This window comes from Hyperolius riggenbachi, chromosome 12 (genome assembly GCF_040937935.1).
Source record: "Hyperolius riggenbachi isolate aHypRig1 chromosome 12, aHypRig1.pri, whole genome shotgun sequence".
In the NCBI taxonomy this organism is placed as follows: domain Eukaryota; kingdom Metazoa; phylum Chordata; class Amphibia; order Anura; family Hyperoliidae; genus Hyperolius; species Hyperolius riggenbachi.
The window spans coordinates 54,481,166-54,489,470 of record NC_090657.1 but is presented as its reverse complement, the minus strand read 5'-3'; positions in this window follow the sequence as shown (position 1 = coordinate 54,489,470).

Below are 8,305 nucleotides of genomic sequence, written 5' to 3'. Positions count from 1 at the left end.
AATCAGGGTAGGCGGCAATCAGACAAGTCCAGAGAACAGACTGAGTCAAACTGAGGAGATAAGGATCAAGAATAGTCAGGCAAAACCGGGTCACTAACAAGCAGACAGAACATAGGCAGGTTAGGCTAGAGCAGGCATGGGCAAACTCGGCCCTCCAGCTGTTACGGAACTACAAGTCCCACAATGCATTTGCCTTTATGAGGCTTGACTGTGGCTGTCAGACTCCTGCAATGTATTGCGGGACTTGTAACTCCTTAACAGCTGGAGGGCCAAGTTTGCCCATGCCTGGGCTAGAGGCACCGGAACAGTCATCTGTCAGAACAAACAGCACTAAGCTATGGCTGGGGGAGGCCTTTTATAGTCAGTTTTGGCATCAGACCTTTCGTGCATGCGCTTTTAACTTTGATATTGCACTTTTTTTAAATCAATTTTACATTCGTTTTTAGAATTATAACTCCGTTAATTAGGGTTTTGACATGTAATTTTACTTTTTTTAAATCATTTTTACATTCTTTTTGAGATTTTTAATGTTGGGGTCTTAGGCCCGGTTCACATTAGCGGTCGCCGTCCGGAATCGCCGTGCCGGAGCCGGACCGCATGCAGAACGGACGGAACGGACGCACGGCATAGCAATGAAAGCCTATGCGTCCGTTCACATGCGTCCGTTTCGTCCGGACCAGATCCGGACCGGATCCGGACTCCGGCATAAGACCCAACATGCGCTATTTTTTGGTCCGGCTCCTCCGGCAGCCGTATCCGTAGCGGAGCCGGACTGCACCATCCGGCCAATACAAACCAATGAGAACCGGAGAGCGCACAACACACTGGCTAAAAATCCGGATGTTCTACCCCACTTCCTATGCGTATTGTAGCGGCGATTTTGGATGGGGACACATGGGCAAGCATTTTGGAGTGGAGCAGCAGTGACTTTAAACGTGCTGGAGATGTTGGCAGTATGTCGGAGGTGGAGGTGAGTTCTAAACAGCGGAGGGCCTGATTCCACAGGTCCACCTTCTGCTGACCTCCCAGACCCCAACATTTTTATTTTATTTCTACTCTCTTCTGCCAAACGGATCCGGATCGCATCCTGATGAACACCTGATGCAACCTGACTGGATCCGGATCGGATCCGGATCAGAACCGTACGGTTCCGATCCGGATCCGGTCCGGATCCGGTCAGGTCATCCGGTCCGTTTGGCAGAGAACCGCAAGTGTGAACCGGGCCTAAGGGTTAGGCACCACCAGGGGGTTCTTAGGGTTAGGCACCACCAGGAAAATCTTAGGTTTAGGCACCACCGAGGCAGTCTAAGGGTTAGGGATAGGTAGAGGGACGGTTGTGTGTGAGAGTAGGATTAGATTAGGTAGTAATAAGACAAACTTTACCTCTATTTTTTCAATCACCTAAATCAGTAACACTAAAATACCATCTGATTGATGGAAAGGTGTTATATTAAACTTAAAAAATCAGTCACTAAAATTTTTCTGAAACGAAAATATATGATTAAGATTAATGCTTTGTACCATTTAACTTATACATTACATGTATTTTTACGGTAACATGTTATTGATGGTTTCAGCTAAATGTCAGACTGAAACACGATTAAACGTAAACTATGTGTCTCTGAAATAATAACAGTCGTTAAAAATGAATTTTAAACAAAGTGATAATTTAAAACTACATTTATTTGTAAGCCAATATTTTATACCTATTTTTGTAAAATAAGGAATTCGGCTATATCCTGCGCCCTTTTTTCATAGCGCCTCTATTTCATGCACAGATATAGGAAGTGTTTTTTTTATGCTGAAACTAGGATAATTAACATAAAATTAGGTATTCTGGAAAATTTACTGTATTCTACAATATGTCACTATTGATCCTTTTTAAAACTGTTTTAAGTTTACAGTTTTTCTTCTCAGGCTAAAATCTGACAAGGTTCCTCATGCCAAACGTAAAGTAATACAATCCGTAGCAGACGCAACTAAAAGTTAAACTGCATCACAATAGTGGCAAACCAGTGTCAGGAGTGTCCTACCACAACTATAGTTACATAGTTATTTTGGTTAAAAAAAGACATACATCCATCGAGTTCAACCAGTACAAAGTACAACTCCAGCCCGTCCCCCACATACCCCTGTTGATCCAGAGGAAGGCGAAAAAAACCCCACAAGGCATGGTCCAATTAGCCCAAAAAGGGAAAAATTCCTTCCTGACTCCGGATGGCAATCAGATAAAATCCCTGGATCAACATCATTAGGCATAACCTAGTAATTGTAGCCATGGATGTCTTTCAACGCAAGGAAAGCAACTAAGCCCCCTTTAAATGCAGGTATAGAGTTTGCCATAACGACTTCCTGTGGCAATGCATTCCACATCTTAATCACTCTTACTGTAAAGAACCCTTTCCTAAATAAATGGCTAAAACGTTTTTTTCCTCCATGCGCAGATCATGTCCTCTAGTCCTTTGAGAAGGCCTAGGGACAAAAAGCTCATCCGCCTATGAACTATGCTATTTCATAGAAGACATCACATATCTAAAGTAAATGTATGTCATATTTTATATGCTTGACTAACTGTTCTGTAACTATGTAGTAAAATTTGCAGACACCAATGCAAATTATACTCATCATCTGATACTGTTAAAGCACCAGGGACAAGCATACTATCCTTGGTGGAAAAAAAAACACATTTATAAGTACAGTGGATAAGTATGTGTTCTACTTACATAACACATGTATTGTACTGTCCACATTTTGATTTCAGTGAATTTTATATAGTAAATAAAGAGAAAACTGTTTTAGGCATTTTCCATCTTTACTGCCTCTGACTGAAGCCAATCCTGATGTAATTTCCTCCCTTAATCTATTTTTCTCTCCTAGAAACTGCACTATCATATGTAGCTTGCTTTGTAAACACATGTGAGCACAACATAGATCGTATTTCAGCAGCTTCTGCAGAGGGGTGTGGTGTATTTCCCTTCTCAGCCTCCTGTCACACTGAACTGCCCTCAGCCAATCAGTGAGGGGCAGGAATGTGGGAGGGGAGATAACAAGCTGTCCTCTCCCCAGCAATGTACCAGAATAGAGCTAGACTGACTAAGACAAGATATAGCAGAAACATGTATGATTATATTGGAATGCTTGCAATGCAGGGTCAGGCTGTAGACTGCATAATAAACACTAGGCAGTGAGGGAAAATAAAATTTGATTTTGTGGCTGACAATCCTGCTTTAACCACTTCAGCCTTTAGTCGTTTTCACTTTATGCATCCGAGCAATTTTCACCTCCTATTCATTAGCCTATAACTTTATCACTACTTATCACAATGAACTGATCTATATCTTGTTTTTTCCGCCACCAATTAGGCTTTCTTTGGGTGGTACATTTTGCTAAGAGGCACTTTACTGTAAATGCATTTTAACAGGAAGAATAAGAAAAAAACAGAAAAAAATCATTATTTCTCAGTTTTCAGTCATTATAGTTTTAAAATAATACATGCCTCCATAATTAAAACTCACGTATTGTATTTGCCCATATGTCCCGGTTATTACACCATTAAAATTATGTCCCTATCACAATGTATCGCGACAATATTTCATTTGGAAATAAAGGTGCATTTTTGCCGTTTTGCATCTATCACTATTTACAAGTTTAAAATAAAAAAAATATAGAAATATTTCATCTTTACATTGATTTTTAAAAAGTTTAGACCCTTAGGTAAATATTTACATGTTTTTTTTATTGTAATTTTTTTTTTATATTAAACATTTTATTTGGGTATTTTTTGGGAGGGTGGGATGTAAACAGTAGTCTAAGAGTGTAAATGTGTGTTGAGTTTTATTTTTTTTATTTTTAGTTGTAGTTTTACTTTTTGGCCACAAGATGGCGGCCATGCGTTTGTTTACATGACGTCACTCTAAGCGTAACAACGCATGGGGGACGCAACAGTCAGAAAAAGCGAAGCTTCTGAGAGAAGCTGTCGCTTTTTCTGCGGGGGAGAGGAATCAGTGATCGGGCACTATAGCCCGATTCACTGATTGCCAGGCTAATGAACCGCGGCCGGGATCGCGCGTGATCAGCCGTAGGAGCGCGTGGACGCGCACATGGCCTCCTGGGCGTAGCTAGTGCGTCCAGGAGGCCAAAGTAGTTAAGGTAGCTATACATTACTCAATGTATGGTGAGATTGACCATTAGATAGATTTCTCTCTGGTCGAATCTGATCAAGGAGGGGTCTATTGCCTGCCCACACTAGCAATTTTCAATAAATTGGTAATGGTCCTAGTGCCGCTGCCAGGCTGCCCCCCAAGTGTATAAGTGTCCCCCCCCCCCCATACTAACAACTCCTCCCCATGCCCATTTTACGTGTTAAAATCTCACCTCTCCTCTGTCATGACCCCTGGCTTCCTCATTTGGGAGGACAACGGCCAGGGGTCTGTCGGTTGTCATGATATTGAATGCCGTTACCGCCATGCAACCGAATGAGCCCTTGCAACAGAGATTTAGCAATCCATTTGAGTGGTTCTGGACGTAAATTGATCAAAGGATCGATTGAGCGGCCTTGCTGCAGCACCAATTCTCTTCTGATTTGATAAAATTATCGAATCGTAATATCAAGTAACGTATAGGCACCTTTACAAGTACTTTTACTACACTTGCGGAAACAACTTGATGCATTTTCACAAGTTCTTCTTTATCTTTGCACGCTGTTCTATTTTGCTATTTTTCTACGATGATTTCATAAAAAGGACTGCTTTTACTCTATGGAAGGTGTGCTGAGGAATCTGTTTAATCTTCTTTTTCTTTGAAAGCTAATGGTAATTTGAAAAAAAAACTAAGGAAAGGGAAGGTTCTGGGTCCAATAGAGCCTTCCTATTCCTTTCACGTTGCCCCCATTGCAGCGCTGGCTCCCCCGTTTGAATCCCCTGTGGGAGGAGGCTTGGAAAGTCTTAGGGAGCCGAGTGCTTCCGAAGATGGGTGGATCTATACTGCGTTTGTTGAGCGTGCGAGAGAGGGCGCTTGCGCAGTATATAGCCGCCCATCTTCAGAAGCACTCGGTCTCCTGAAGACTTTCCAAGCCTCTTTCGGTGGCAGAAAGCAGTATTTGCTTGTATTATAAGAAGCAGAACAGTGTGGCACTCCCCTTTATTCATAGAAGATCATGTGGGTGGATACTAGGTCAGGCAAATATACACTCACCGCTTCTGCAAACCCTCTTGAAATCCAAACGTTGCAGACGTGTGCTCCATAGAAACATAGAAGGAAGAACTGTACAACGATTTCAAAAGAAAGAAGCAGCAACGTGCACCATCCGTCTGTGCTCAGCTTTGTTTATTGCTTCTGGTGAAAGCTGTATCAATACAGTGATGTTACATCAGTGTACATATACCTTGTACATGCTGGTACATACTGTGCGGCGGTGGTCAGTAATGCTCGGATACCCCCCAATCACAGATTCGACTATTCAGCCGTGGTTGAAAAAAATCCGGAAATTCCTTGAGTAATTTCTGGATTTGTAATGGACTCACAAATTCGACCCAAATTTTTTCAGCGAATAAGGCAATCACAGAAATTCACAGCCAGGATCATGGAAATGATCACGGAAAAGCATTTTAGCTAATAGCAAGGCCCCCATACATGCTACAATCCCCCAAATTATAAAGGTGATACGGGGCTACACCTTAAACAAAAAAAAACCATTTCAAAAAAGAACTTTTGGTTTTTTGAGAAAATGGATTTTAAAGTTAAATCAACACTTTAAATGTGGCTATTAATTGGTAACAAGTGGTTTTAAACAGGGAAATACACTTTAAACAATCACAGAGGTAAAGTTGAGTCCCAATGGCACCTGGCGGCAATGGTACCACTGGAGGAGTATGAGTGGCCGATGCCACAAAAACACCCAAAAAGATTTTTGTAAATGTTTTTTTTTCCTTGCAGCAGTAGCAATGACATGGCAGCAGAGTTGTCCGTGGCCTCTGGCGGCAGGAACACAGACTTTAGTAGTGAAATAGAACATCAGCGGCAGCAGGATGAGGACTAAAGCTTTCAGTGCGGAAGCATATAATGACCATGGCACCTCACTGGTGGTACCACAGCATGATAATGCTGCCCAAAAAATTACATCCATCCGTGGGTGGATGTCACAGCAAGCATGGGGTTGCTGCTGCTGGGAGTGCTGCTCACAGCAGAGGTCTGGGATAAAGTAATGATGGGCTGCTCATCCATCATCATGTCCATCAATGCCTGTGAGTCTATCACCTGAATGACTACATGGCAACCCAAGGTGCTGAAAATGGGCGACACCGGTGTCAACTGACTCGGCACAGGCTGTGCTGCTGATGGACGCCTCTCTGCTGCACCCCCTACAGCTGAGCACCTTCTCCCTGGCCGTGGACCTGTCCCAGAAGTGACGGAGGCAATGACACGCCCTCTCCTGCCACACCCAAGACCCCTGCACAAAATTTTGAGGTGGAGAAAGTGTGCTGCTTTTTACAGTCAATTTGTGTGTGTGGGCCTGGGGACAGACAGAATATATATATAAAAGAAAAAACACACAAAATACTGAATACAGTAAAATAGAACACGAAAATCAGTGGACAGCGCTATGGTCTGCCTGCACTATGCGCACAGCTAACTAACCGGCTGCACGCTAGTAGCAAAGTACAATGTCACTAAACTTAGTGACTGAACAACTGTGGCAGTGACTGCAACTAACTGAAGTTGATCACTGGCTGGCTAACAAGTATACAGTAATAGAGCAGTAGAATCAGTGTGAAGTTGAACCTGCCTACCTGCACTAAGCACATCAATCAGTACACTCTCTCACTGACAACTACACTGACTACAACTAACTTAAAGAGAAACTCCAGTGAAAATAATGTAATAAAAAAAAGTGCTTCATTTTTACAATAATTATGTATAAATGATTTAGTCAGTATTTGCCCATTGCAAAATATTTTAAATCCCTGATTTATATTCTGACATTTATTACATGGTGACATTTTTACTGCTGGCAAGTAATGTAGCTGCTGCTTGCTGTTTTGGCAGTTTGAAACAGCTGTAAACAGCTATTTCCCACAATGCAACAGGGTTCACAGACAGGAAACTGCCAAGAGTACGTACTCAGAATTTCTTTGTGGGAGGGGTTTCACCACAATATCAACCATACAGCGCCCCCTGATGGTCTGTTTGTGAAAAGGAGTAGATTTCTCATGTAAAAGGGGGTATCAGCTACTGATTGGGATAAAGTTCAATTCTTGGTCGGAGTTTCTCTTTAAGTAATCACTCACTGGCTAGCTAGCTGAATACAAGTATCAGTTACAGTATAAGGGCAATGTAAGCACTGAAACCACTCTGATATACAATATGGCCTGGAGATGATCCTCTCAGTGCCACAGAGTCTAGCAAGGATGGAGCTCTGAAAATGGCCCCCACTTTATATACAGGAAGGGAGGGCAGAGCCTCCCCTCCTATGACTGGTTGCTAGGGCCTGGCTGGGGGCCTCTGATTGGCACAGGGATGTCAATTCTGCCCATTTCCACCCAATCACGACCAAGTCATGAATTTCCACCGAGATCACGACCGTAACCGAATTCCCAAATATTTGCAATTTCCATGGCCGATTTCCGTGATACAGAATCGATCATGGATTCGGAAGTCGAATAGTGAAAACGTGCTGTGTAAATCATGGCTATTCCGTGATCACGGAAATTAGCTGAGCACCACTGGCGGTGGTGAAAGTGGGTGCCTCAGGTTGAGGTGGGATCGGCGACGGCCATTTCACGTCCGACAGGACGCTTGGTCACGCTGCGTTCCACTAAACCGAAGACAGTATTTGGTTGAATACTGGTACCGGGGAAGTCAGCGCTAAAATGCAAGGATCATGAGAAGAGCGGGAAGGCTCTATATGACCCACAACCTTCCCTCTCCTTAGGTAAGTATCTGGTTCATTTTTTTTAAAGTGGTTCCCATTCACTTGAATAAAAATAGTTTTTGAAATTAAAACTGCTTTCAGTCATTTCATGGTTAAAGAGAAGCTGTCAGCCATACTATCTCAGAAAAAAAACCATATACTGTATGTAGATAAATACTTGCTCTACTTACATAACATATGTATTGCACTGTCCACATTTGGACTTAAATGATTTTTCTATAGTAAAAAAAGAGAAAATACTTCTTAGGATTCTCCATTTTAACTGTGTCTGTATCTTGAAGCAAATCCTGATGTAATTTCCTCCCTTACTCTCCTCTGCCTGATTGTGTATGCATTGCCCGCCCTCCTCCCAGTCTTCAGACACTGCAATAGAAA